The sequence below is a fragment of the Nomascus leucogenys genome, chromosome 8, assembly GCF_006542625.1.
Source record: "Nomascus leucogenys isolate Asia chromosome 8, Asia_NLE_v1, whole genome shotgun sequence".
Taxonomy (NCBI): domain Eukaryota; kingdom Metazoa; phylum Chordata; class Mammalia; order Primates; family Hylobatidae; genus Nomascus; species Nomascus leucogenys.
This window is the reverse complement of record NC_044388.1, coordinates 100,690,274-100,703,253: the sequence shown is the minus strand read 5'-3', so window position 1 is coordinate 100,703,253 and position 12,980 is coordinate 100,690,274. Positions and strand designations below refer to the sequence as shown.

General features: G+C 40.3%; 1 protein-coding gene and 1 pseudogene across 2 annotated transcripts in view; one reads left to right on the top strand and one right to left on the bottom strand.

Moving 5' to 3' along the window:
* The window catches only part of NR6A1 (nuclear receptor subfamily 6 group A member 1), a 253,739-nt gene that overhangs the window by 200,095 nt on the left and 40,664 nt on the right, over positions 1 to 12,980 (top strand). The gene's annotated exons all lie outside the window — the stretch shown is intronic.
* On the bottom strand, positions 10,153 to 11,200 carry LOC100595836 (annotated as a pseudogene). The gene has a single exon (XR_004031423.1). The product of XR_004031423.1 is annotated as a 60S ribosomal protein L5 pseudogene (transcript).

Genomic DNA, 12,980 nt, shown 5'->3' with positions numbered 1-12,980 from the left:
ATTTCTAATATGACAAACATATAGGTGCCATTCATTCATTCATACATCCACCCATTCAACAGTATTTCTGAGCACCTACTTCGCTAAGTCTTAGGATATAAGAGTATGCAGGACATAGTCCCTGTGTTTGAAATTTATATTCCTGGTGGAGAGGAAAGGTTAATATCTGCTTTTATCATTCAGCAATAAAGAAATATTCCAGTGTCAGTACATATTTACATATTGATGTTTTTAACACAAAAGTAGTACATACTTGTGCTAAAGAGATAATAGAGTAAAAATGTCCTCTTGTCTGTCCTCTGTGCCCTTCATTCTCCCTCTCTACCCTAATAATCACTGATAATAGTTTGGTAAATTTGCTTCCAAAGTTTTATCCATGTATATGCCAAAGCATGCATGTGTATGTTCATATGTATATATGTTATGGTTTTAAAAAACAGTGGTTTTTGAGATGTGTTTTATCCTTTTTAAGTGATTGCTTATTCCGTTGTATATGTATGTTAGTTTACTTAACCATTCTCCTCTCCTATAGATTAGTATTTAGGTTGCCCAACTTTTCACTATTACAGACAATGTAGCGGCTGTATTTAAAAAGAACTCGGACATAAAAATGTAGAGGAAGATAATGAAGATAGGTGTCAGAAAGACATGCCCTACGAAATACTTTAAAAGGGAACACGAATGTTGGCTTCCTCAGTAAATAGTTATTGCGTGAAAGAGAAAGCTTAGGGGACCGTGGTTGTTGTCTTCTGTGAAAGGTTGTCCCATGGGGCCTCAGAGAACGGAGTTAGGTCTAGTAGGCAGAAAGTTACAGGGTGAAAGATTTCAAGTTAGAATAAGGAAGAACTTAATAATAGTCCAAGCTGTTGTGTAGTTGTGAGGTAGTGAATGCCTTACTTATGGAAGTATGCTAGTGTTCATTCCTTAGGTTGGAGTAGATGATCTCTTGATACCCCTTTAAACACTGAAGCACTGAAATTTTACCCATGTAGGAGAAATTACAGCGTTCACAGCACTCTTCAGACAAAAGAGCTGAGGGCTTCCTACTTTGCCCATTTACCATTTTCAGATGAATTACCCAGGGGGGATTCAGAGATGATTTTTCCTCCAAAGACTAGATCCTGTGAGCCTTCTTTTTTCCCACCCCATTGTCGCTGTGAAGATATTACAAGTTGGCAGCTATTTTTAGTTATAAAAGTTTCAGCTTAATACAACCTTGAACCATGAACTGTTCAGTACAAGTAAATTGCAAAGACCATGAAGTCTCGTGTTGCACAGTTAATCTTCCTAATGCCAAAACCATACTCAGTATCCTTCAGGCCTCACTTTAATGCTTTTTGATGCTCATTTTTTGGTTGGAAAAACAATTATTTCATAGTTTCCAATACCCAGGATTTCTGGTGACCTTTTCCTCAGACCTTGGAAAAGACCATCATCTCTGTCATGTCCACAGTGCTCTTCCTATAGCTTCTTAGATCTCCAGTTTGTCTATAGCTTGCCCTTAGGAATTTCTAGAAAATTCACCTTGCCTGTTTTGCCTGTGGAAATGCTTCATTATAGAAGTACTGCTGACACCCAATTAATTTGCTAGAATTCCTTCCACTGACGTGTGTGAACATACCACAGATCTCCTCCACTGAGCTAAGCCCACTGTGGAGTAGAAAAGGGCACGAAACCAGGTTTGATTCTTACTTTCTTCATGTGTTCTCAATTCGTATGACCTTGGGTAATCATTTCCCTGTGATTCAGTTTCCTCACTTGCAAAATGGAGGTTCTCTCATCAAACATATTGGAAAGAATAGTCTCTAGCAGTTGTTCCTACCTTTTTCTTGACATTTTGAAATCTACCTCCTTCCCTCCATGTTCTTGAAGTTGTCTTTAGATGATTCCTGATGATTAGTGACAAGATTAGTATGATTGCCATACCAGGCCATTATTGGAGCCTTGAGGCAAAAGGAAAATTCTAGTGATAGTCATCTGTTTAAAACTTTTTCTTGCATTAATTTTGTATTTTGATTTTAAAAGATTGTATTAAAATATTTATATTGATTGAGTGTTTTGGCACCTGCTTAAATTTTGCACAGAGGCAGTAGTCCCAGCTCTGCCTTTTGCCTCGTCCCTCGGCCTGTTCTCAGTTCATAGCCTCAGTTTCTCCATACTGTTGACTGCTCTCTATTTTGTACAGCTCTTTGTTTCCTTGGCTTCCCTGGCATTGTACTGTCCATGTTTTCCTTTGCTCCCAGGGTACCTTTTTTCTGTCTCTTCTTGTTCTTCCTGATCTCTAAATATAGATAGGCTTTCATTAAGGTCTGTCATAGTCAATTTTTTTTTTTGATGGTAAGTAGGAGAAACTCATCAAACTTAACTAGCTCAAGCCCTGAGTGGAAGTTATTGGAAAGAAACTGGGTTAGAGCATGGGACATAGAGAAACATGGAAGAGTTGGGATTCAGGAGGGACAGCAGGAGTCATCAGGAGCCACAGGAACTACTCTCAGCCCCTCTGAAACCATGAAGCATAGTACCTCTGCTTTACTTAATCCCCTAACCCTCATGGTCACCACTACCACCTAGACAAATATCCTCTGCTTTTCAGGAACAAAGCCATCTCACTAGTCACCTCACAGCTCACTCTCATCAGAAGTTAGCAAGCCCTGTGTCTTCATTACAAAATCTTGGCAATAGAGAGAATTGCATTAAACCAGTGCCTTTTTCCAGTCCAGTCAGCAGTGGCCATTATCTGTCCCTGGTCCAGTCAACTTGTCTAGCAGTGTAAACATAGTACCCCAGAGGCAGGGCAGTGGCTGCTCTCAAAGAAAAGATTGGTGTGGGCTGATCAGACAGCCAGAAAGATATCTACTGCAGATTCCAGTCTCTCTTCATATCCTGTCCTCTGCAATCGCATCCATGCCTACAGCCTCCCTACAGAAGGACTCCTCAGATCAATCTAACTCCAGAATTGCATGTTTGTGTTCATTGTGGCTCTCATCTCCCACTACCTCAACTAACCCACTGCTAAGACACAGTTAAATACCCACAGCCAGCAAGCCCTTTTGTCTGTACTCTTCCCTCTGGCTGAAATTCTTTTTGACATACTTCTACTCTAAGGCTCAGTTCAGATGATACCTCTCCTAGATAATCTTTCCTTCTGCCTCCCCATCTATCTCCAGAATGACTCACTCACTCTTCAGTGTCCACTACATCGTCTCTTGCTAGTTTAGTATTGACTGCTCTGTATTTAAATTGTGGGATTGATGTCCATCTCCTCCACTGCCATGAGATACATAAAGGGCATAGAGGGGCTCTCAAATATTTATTCAGTGAGTAAATGTTGCAATGATTTGAGACAAGAAGTAAGAATCTTAAATAATCAATGTCTGCTTTATACTTCCAACTTCAAAAATACTTATTTGTTTAGATACAGTGCATGGATCCAAGCTATCTATGAATGAAATGCCTTTATATTTTTTCCACTGAGAACAATTTATATTTTTGCCTTAGATTCAAGCAACTGTCTCCCTGCCCCCAACCCCCCACCAAGTAAACAAGGAATCCTTAAAAGTTTCCAGTGACATCAGACAAATAATAGATTTCTCCAACTAGAATACCTAAGTTTGCTATGAAGATGAAAACCTTGTATTACAAATAGCAGCTTAGTTTCTAATTCAGAGATCCCCACATAGAGGAGATAGGAAGGAATTAAGGACTGTCTTCTGAATTTTTATTTTCTTGCCCTCACCTACAGTTGAGAAGTCAGACGATGGAGTAGCCTTTTTCCTGGATTCATTTCAGTTAATTGTAGTTTGTTTCTAGGCCTACACAGTTAATGGCATCAGTAACATTTTCTTTTGTCTTTTTCCCATTTTTTTCTTCTAGTGTAAACCAAAAAGTATCAAAGACAGGTCTCAATCAAGTTAGAAGTTTATTTTGCCAAGGTTTAAGGACACGCCTAGGAGACAGGTCTGTGCCTTTCTCCAAAGAGGGTTTTAGAATTGAAACGAGAAAAGCAGGCTGGAGGGGAAAGAGGAAAGGTATGGTCACATTACTGAATCCACATGTTGCAAGAGAAAAGGAGCAGCTAGGGGAATAGTCAATTATGTATTCATCTCAGTAAATCAGCACTTTACTTAAGATAAGGAGAACATAGAGTTGCTGCCCATGGAGATAGGTAACATTTTATCTGTAGCTATCTGCTTAGGAACAAAAGGAAAGGCAGCTTCTTGCATGACTCAAGTTTCAGCTTAATTTTTTTTTCCTTTGGCATAGTAAATTGGGGTCCCAGACTTTTATTTTCCTTTCACACTAGTGATCAGTAAGAATAACTCCCAAACAGTCCATCAGTCTTGTAAATTGCTCACTTGTTTTCATTCAGCTGATGTCAGTTTTTAGAAATGTCCTCTGAGGAACTCCATGTGTGACCTTTGGAAATGGAATTTTATAGTAGTATGTGCAGTGGAATGGACATGGTATGTAAATAGAGGAACAGTGCGATGATTTTTTTATTATTTGTGTTTAAATTCTGTGTTTGCAAATGAAATTTTGAGGGTACCTGTTCCCAATTTCAATTCTGTACAGCCTGAGGCCTTCATTTCAGATAGTGGCAACCTCATGAAAATGATTGAAGTCAGTCCTTAGAATGTACAACTGATCAGAGTTGGAACTAGTAATCCAGTTGAAACAGATCCCTTTTGTTTTAAATACCCTTTAGCCAGGCAAGTTCCAGATTGCCTTAGTTGTCAGTATAATTTTGGTCAAGCGAGCAGCTGTATTCTCCATTTCCTAAATCTGGCCTTCATCACAGTCTGAAAAGCAGGTTTTGATAAAAATCGGTTTCCAAATGTAATTTGCGTAACCTGAGCCCTTGGAATGGGTAAAATGCCCTTCTTGGGGTGGAGGAAGTATTTTTGTAACAGCAAGGCTGAGTGAAGGTATGAGAGTATGAAGCCTTTTTGTAACAGGTTTTGTCCTGTGTTTAACCAAATTAAGGTAGAACTGATTGCTAGAAGGGGAGGGTATGTCGTGCTCGCTTACAAGATAGATTGCACGTAGTACTCTGTTTCACAGATTTTGTTGTGACTCCTGTCATTTCTTTGTTTCCTTAAAGGGGGGATGGGTGACGCAGCAGCAGCACTGAGGCTCATTTTTTTTTTTTTTTTGAGACGGAGTCTTGCTCTGTTACCCAGGCTGGAGTGCAGTGGCGTGATCTTGGCTCACTGCAAGCTCCGCCTCCCGGGTTCACACCATTCTCCTGCCTCAGCCTCCTGAGTAGCTGGGACTACAGGCGCCCACCACCATGCCTGGCTGATTTTTTGTATTTTTAGTAGAGACGGTGTTTCACCGTGTTAGCCAGGATGGTCTCAATCTCCTGACCTCACGATCTACCCACCTCGGCCTCCCAAAGTGCTGGAATTACAGGCGTGAGCCACTATGCCCGGCCTGAGGCTCAGTCTTGATACCTGCCATACCAACTATCCTTCTCTTCCCCCACCTTCATAGGAGGTAGTTTATGTAATGGGAAGTCTATCTTTGGAAGAGTAATAAGGTTAAAACTGAGTTCCATCACTGATTTGCTGTGTCCTTGGGTAAATCACTTTGCTTTTCTAACCCTGGGCAAATCACTTAATTTTTTTCTTAATAAAAATAAAATACAGAAAAAGATAATACAAATGTTCAACTTGTCTTACTTTTCATGCAAGTTTTTATTTGGAAAGCATGGGTTGATTACATGATTACATTTCATTGTCCTCTTAAAAGACTGTTTCTATGTTTCTTTTTTTTTTTTTTTTTTTTTTTTGAGACAGAGTCTCGGTCTGTCACCCAGGCCGGAGTGCGGTGGCGCAATCTTGGCTCACTGCAAGCTCCACCTCCCGGGTTCACGCCATTCTCCTGCCTCAGCCTCTCCGAGTAGCTGGGACTACAGGCGCCCGCCACCACGCCCGGCTAATTTTTTTTTGTATTTTTAGTAGAGATGGGGTTTCACCATGGTCTCGATCTCCTGACCTCGTGATCCGCCCGCCTCGGCCTCCCAAAGTGCTGGGATTACAAGCGTGAGCCACCGCGCCCAGCCTTGAGACAAAGTGTTGCTGTGTCACCCAGGCTGGCGTGCAGTGGCACAATCTCGGTTCACTACAACCTCCGCCTCCTGGGTTCAAGCAATTCTCCTGCCTCAGCCTCCCAACTACCTGGGATTACAGGTGCCTGTCACCACACCTGGCTCATTTTTTGTATTTTTAGTAGAGACGGGGTTTCACCATATTGGCCAGGCTGGTCTCGAACTTCTGACCACAGGTGATCTGCCCGCCTTGGCCTCCCAAAGTGCTGGGGTTACAGGCATGAGCCACCACGCCCAGCCTCTATGTTTCTTTTCTTTTCTTTTCTTTTTTTTTTTTTTGAGATGGAGTCTTGCTCTGCCAGGCTATAGTGCAGTGGCGCCATCTCAGCTCACTGCAACCTCCGCCTCCTAGGTTCAAGGGATTCTCCTGCCTCAGCCTCCAGAGGAGCTGGGATTACAGGCACATGCCACCATGCCTGGCTAATTTTTGTATTTTTAGTAGAGATGGAGTTTCACCGTGTTAGCCAGGATGGTCTCAATCTCTTGACCTCGTGATCCACCTGCCCCGGCCTCCCAAAGTTCTGGGATTACAGGCATGAGCCACCGTGCCTGGCCTGTTTCTCTTTTTTAAATGTGTATGACTCTCTACTAGTTTTAAAAAAAAAGAGAGACAGCAAATTTTTAAAAAGCATCTGCTTGAATCTTTGCTGCCTCCTACAAAATGTATTTTCTCTGTCACTCCGAATGGATCATGATGTATAGCTAATTATTTTATTTCTTTACCACTCACTTTTAACTCAGTATGATTTTTGTCCTAACTAGTTCACCAAAGTGGTTCTCAATAGTGACTTTTGAGCCTTTTTTATTCTGCACACTTTTTTTGTTTGTTTTTCCTTTTTGTGGAGAACAGGGTCTCATTGTCTTGCCCAGGCTGGTCTCCAACTCCCGGGCTCAAGCTATCCTCCTGCTCCTGCCTCCCTTAAGTACTGGGATTACAGATGTGAGCTACCGCACCTGGCCCTCATATGTTTTGATGTTGCATTTGACAATGCAGTCTTCGTTGTGGAATCCTTTTGTCCCTTATCTTTCTAATAATCGTGGATTTATATTCTACCCTTTTCTTCTTTGACCATGTCATTTCACTTTACTTCCCTAAGGTCTCAGCTTCCCCTCTCTGTTTTATCCTGCTGCTGCTTCTCCACATTCTCTGACCCCCTAACCCCCACCCCTTGGAGTTCTGATCTGCTGCCATAGCTTCAACTCTTCTGTGTGTTGAGGACTCCCAGATTTCTTCATTTTAGCCCTGACCATTGTCCCCTAAGTAGTTGCCTTTAGAATATTCCCACTTGACTCGCCCATTGTCCTCTCTTTAAACTAAAGCCATTAATTTCGCCCCACATTCAGCTTTTGTTTTCCAATTTTCTGTTTGTGATGCCGCATTTCTCACAGCCACCTGGTTTAGAACCTTGAGTTCCTCTCTGCCACTTTCCTATCCCTTCCTCTCTTCATCTCTCCTCTGTGGTCCAGTCGGTCAACAAGCCCTTTCTAGGCTCCTGTTCAAACATTTCAGTAGCCTTCTCTCAGCAGGATAATATCGATTGCAGTCTATTCCAAACCAGTTTTCAAGATGTATCTCCCACCATTCCTCCATAAGATCTCTCTATGCAACATCAATATCCTATGTAATTCTCTCAAACACACCTTGCATTTGTTTTCCTTCCTTTTGCTGTTGCTGATACCATTTCCCTTTCTTGGAATGCTCTGCTGTGTTTTGTTTTCAGCTTTTTTATTATGAAATATTAATACTTAAAGATAAATGGATAAAATACAAATGTACGGCTTAATAACTTACTGTAAAGCAACCGCCCAAGTCAAGATACAGAACACTGCCAGGATCCAGAAGCTTCTCCCCACCACCGTACTCTTAACACTGTATGTCTCTTTCCCTTCTTTGCCTGTTTTATTTTAAGCTTAATACAAATGGAATCCTGTAGTATTTATTCTTTGCTTTCACACTTCTTTTGCCCATTGTTTGTACAAGTCATCTGTGTTGTTGCAGTAGTTCAGATATGTTTACTGCTGTATAGTATTTCATTGTTGAACGCATACCATCTGTAGTAATGTCAGTGAACATTTGGGTTATTTTAAATGCAGAGCTTTTATAAAGCATGCCGATGTGAACATCCTTGAACTTGCCTCCTGATAGGCATGTGTATGCATTTTTATTGGGTATATACCTGGGAATTAATCATAAGATAGATGTCTCTTCCACTTTAATAATGACATGCCGTTTTCCATAGCGATTGTATAAACAAACAGTCCTACCAACAATATATGAAATTTAGTTTTTCTACATTGCCATCATAACTTGAAGTCTTTTTAAATTTCAGCCATTTTGATGGCTATGTAATATCTCATTGTGGTTTTAATTTGCATGTCCTTGATCACTAGTAAGTTTGAACATCTTTTCATAAGTTTATTGATTATGTGGCTTAACCTCCTTTGTGGCATGCCTATTCAAGTCTCACACATTTTTCTACTGGGTTGCCTTTTTCTTATTCTTATATAGGAGTTTTATGTATTTTGGAATATGAGCTCTTTGTAGGTAGTGTATTGCATGTATCTTCTCCCATGCTGTGGCTTGCCTTTTCGCTCTATTAAATTTTGTTACTTTAATGCAATTTTATCAATGTTTTCTTCTATGGTTAGTGCTTCTTCTGACTTTTTTTATTGTTTTTGTTTGTTTGTTTTTGAGACGGAGTTTTGTTCTGTCACCCAATCTGGAGTGCAATGGCACGATCTTGGCTCACTGCAACCCCTGCCTTCTGGGTTCAAGTGATTGTCACGCCTCAGCCTCCCGGGTATCTGGGACTACAAGCATGTGCCACCATGCCCAGCTAATTTTTGTATTGTTAGTAGAGATGGGGTTTCACCGTGTTAGCCAGGATGGACTTGATCTCCTGACCTCATGATCTGCCCGCCAGAGCCTCCCAAAGTGCTGGGATTACAGGCGTGAGCCACCGCACCTGGCCTTCTGACTTCTTTTTAAAAATCTCTTTATAACTCAAGGTCATGAAGATATTCTCCTTTATTATCTTCTGAGAGATGTATTATTTTGCCTTTGATATTTGGGTCTTAAATTAGAGTACAGTAGAATTGGGTTTCATTTTTTCCCATATAGATATCAAATTGCCCCATCACAATTCATTGAAAAGCCTTGTCTTTTTCTCAGTGCTCTGCAATGCCATCTTTATAAATTAAATACTCATATATGTATAGCTATGTTGTAGGGTTCTCCATTCCATGCCTTTGGTCTATTTATCTATCTTTGAGCCAGTAAAACATTTTAATTACTATAGCTTTAAAATAAACGTTGATATATGGTAGATTGTCTTGTCTTTTCTCAAGTGTCTGTACTAGTTTTGTTCTTTTGCATTTCCGTATACATTTCAGAATTAGCTTGTCAAGTTACACACACACACACACACACACACACACACACACACACACACACACACAGTGTGGATTTTTAATGGGACCTTACTGAATCTATAGACCTTTACTGTAATGACTCTTCCAATCCATGAGTGTCATATATCCCTCCATTTACTTAAAAACCTTCTTCAGCTTATCTTAGAAGTACTTTATATTAAATAAGTGTAATACAGTTTCTCCATAGAGATCTTGTATCTCTTTATTAGATTACACCTTGGGTATTTCATATTTCTTGATGCTATTGTAAATGGCATCTTTTAAAATTTTTCGTTTCTGTGCATGGTATAGAAATATGGTTAATTTTTATATGATTCTTATTTTGTCTGCGCTGGCTGGGACCTTACCTACAGTGTTGAATAAAGGTAGAGTACTGATCATAGGCCATCCTTGTCTTAAGTATCCAGACTCAAAAGAAAAGCACTTTTTTGTTTAAACATTTTATGATTCAGTGTGATAGTGGTATAGGTTTCTTCAGATAGCCTTTATCATATTAAATTTTTTTCTGTTTCTAGTTTGCTAAAAGTTTTATAATGTGAATTATATCAAAGACTTTTTAATTAAAGCACTATTCATAGCTTTATTTAAGATGAATTTTTTTTTGTTTTTTGTTTTTTTTTAGTTGCTGTTCATAAGTTTATTGTCTATATCTGAAAAATCATAGAAAATTGTTTGGTTTAGCTCTCAGCAGCTGGCTCCTGAGCTCTGAGGAAGCTTGCCTTCTTTTGAGCTACCCGATCCTTCTTCTGAGCAAGGGACATTTTGGGACGGTTCCATCTCTTCTTTTTAACTTCTTTCTTGGGCTTCTTTTCATAGACCGGATTCTCTCGTATAGCAGCATGAGCTTTCTTATACATCTCCTCCATCATGTCTGGAGTTACGCTGTTCTTTATGTATTGAGAGAACTGTTTCTTGTAAGCATCTTCATCTTCTTCCATTAAGTAGCGCATGTAATCTGCAACATTCTGGCCCATGATGTGCTTCCGGTGTACTTCTGCATTAAATTCCTTGCTTTCAGAATCATAACCAGGGAATCGTTTGGTACTGTGAGGGATAGACAAGCCTCCATCCACAGCTCCCTTCAGGGCACCAAAAACTTTATTGCCAGTGGTAGTTCTGGCAAGGCCTGCATCCAAATAGCAGGTGAAGGCACCTGGCTGACCATCAATGCTTTCCACATTGTATTCATCACCAGTCACCTCCACTTGGCCTTCATAGATCTTGTCCATGCCAAACCTATTGAGAAGCCTGCGGGCCAGCAGCAGGCCAGTACAATATGCTGCAGCATAATTTGTCAGGCCAACCTTCACACCATATTTTGGCAGTTCGTATGCATATGCTGTGCAGACTATCATATCCCCCTCTATACGGGCATAAGCAATCTGACAAATGATATGTCTGTTTGTTACACGAACTATCATCCTGTATTTGGGTGTGTTGTATTTATTTTTATCTTGTATCACCAAGCGTTTCCGAGCATAATAATCAGTTTTGCCCTCTCGTCGTCTTCTAAATTTCACTTGGTATCTCTTAAAGTAGGCCTTATTCTTAACAACTTTAACAAACCCCATCCTGCGGAACAGAGACCCGCGTCCGCGGCTCGACAGAGACCTGCAGGCCCGGCGGCGCTAGCGGGGGGAAAGGGCAAGATGAATTTTTCTTTTTGTTGTTGTCGTTGGTTTTTTTAGAGACAGGTCTTGCTTTGTCATCCAGGCTGGAGTACAGTGACACAGTCAAAGAGCTCATTGCAGCTTCAAACTCCTGGGCTCAAGGGATCCTCCCACCTCAGTATCCCGGGTAGCTAGGACCGTATAGGTGTGTGCCACCATGCCTGGCTAATTTGTTTATTTTTTATAGGGATGGGGTCTTGCTATGTTACCCAGGCTGGTCTAGAACTCCTGGCCTCAAATGATTCTCCCACCTCAGCCTGACTGGGAGCTAGAGCTTGCTGCTGCCCAGCATTGCAAGAGAGTATCATATCATACATCGCTAGCTTGGGAAAAAGATGAAAATTCAAAATTGGAAGTACTGTTTCTACTGGATACATACCACTTTCATACCATCATAAAGTAGAAAAGTCCTTAAGTTGAACTTTCTATAAGCAGGGGACCGTCTGTTTGGAGTTGTAAGGAATGAGTGAGTGATTCAGTGTAACAAATTTAGGACAGAACTTGGTACATAGTAAGCACCATGTACATGTCCTTACCATCTTGTACTGTATCATTTCATCCCTAGCAACTCTGTATGAGGTAAGTACTAATATTATTTCTATTTTACAGTTAATAGTTAGACTAAGAGAACTGAAATATTTACCCACAATTATAAAACTAGCAAGTGGCAGAGCTGGAGTTTATATTAGTGTGTCTGAAATGCTAGGCCAATGTGTTTAAAACTTTTTACACTTCTACATACATTGTGATCCAGTACCCCACTGCACACTTGCACATCATAGACACACAAATGCACACACTTTAATTGAAACTGAAGTTTCACGGAATTTTACCCTTTCTTGCTGCATATGATGTACTTTGATATTTTTCATTTAATTTTTTTCCAAACATGATGCTGTGGGTTATGACTTGTAATTTGGAAAACATTGCACCAAGCCATACCATTTGTTCATTTATTGCTCATTCATTCATTCATTCATTCAACAAACTGTGTATCTTCTCTATAGCATTCATTGTGCCAGATTTTACTGTTAACATCTTTAATCAAAATCTACCTGCAGCAGAACCTTGGTTAGGCGTAACTGAGAAGTCCTGCAGCTTTTGTAAAACAATACCCCAAATTGTACAATTCTGGTCAGATCGATGACTAGATGCCTTTATAAATCTCTTTATCCTCATTTATTTTTTGTTCTTGCTAAATGATGTGGAGATGGGCATATCCATTTATTTGAGCAGACACATGTCAGTGGTGCTCTGAAGAGATGTTGTTAGGGCTCTGTAGCTGGTTCAGATTGTTACTAATCTTCTAGGCCAACCATATCAGCAGCTTTATTTATTATTTTATTTCCTTTGAATTTGACATTTTTGCCTCTGAAAATATGTGTCCATAGAGACCCTAACTGAGCTCTGGATCTGCTCTTATTTATCAGCAGGAGTTTAAGAAATGCAATTTAATATGATAGTTCTTCTACCTATGCTAGAATAATCTCTGACTTAAAAACAAAAAACTCTTGTCAAGTGCAGTTGTGCATGCCTGTAGTCCCAGCTACTCAGGAGGCAAGGCGTGAGGGTCATTTGAGGTCAGGCGTTCAAGGCTGCAGAGTGCTGTGATTGCAACTGTGAATAGCCACTGCACTCCAGCCTGGGCGACATAATGAACCCTGTATCAAAAAAAAAAAAAAAAACAAACAAACTTTACATTCAACCTAAGGTTTGAAAGTCTATAGCAAAGACCAAGCATGTTACCTTTTTTCTAATAATGCTTGTGT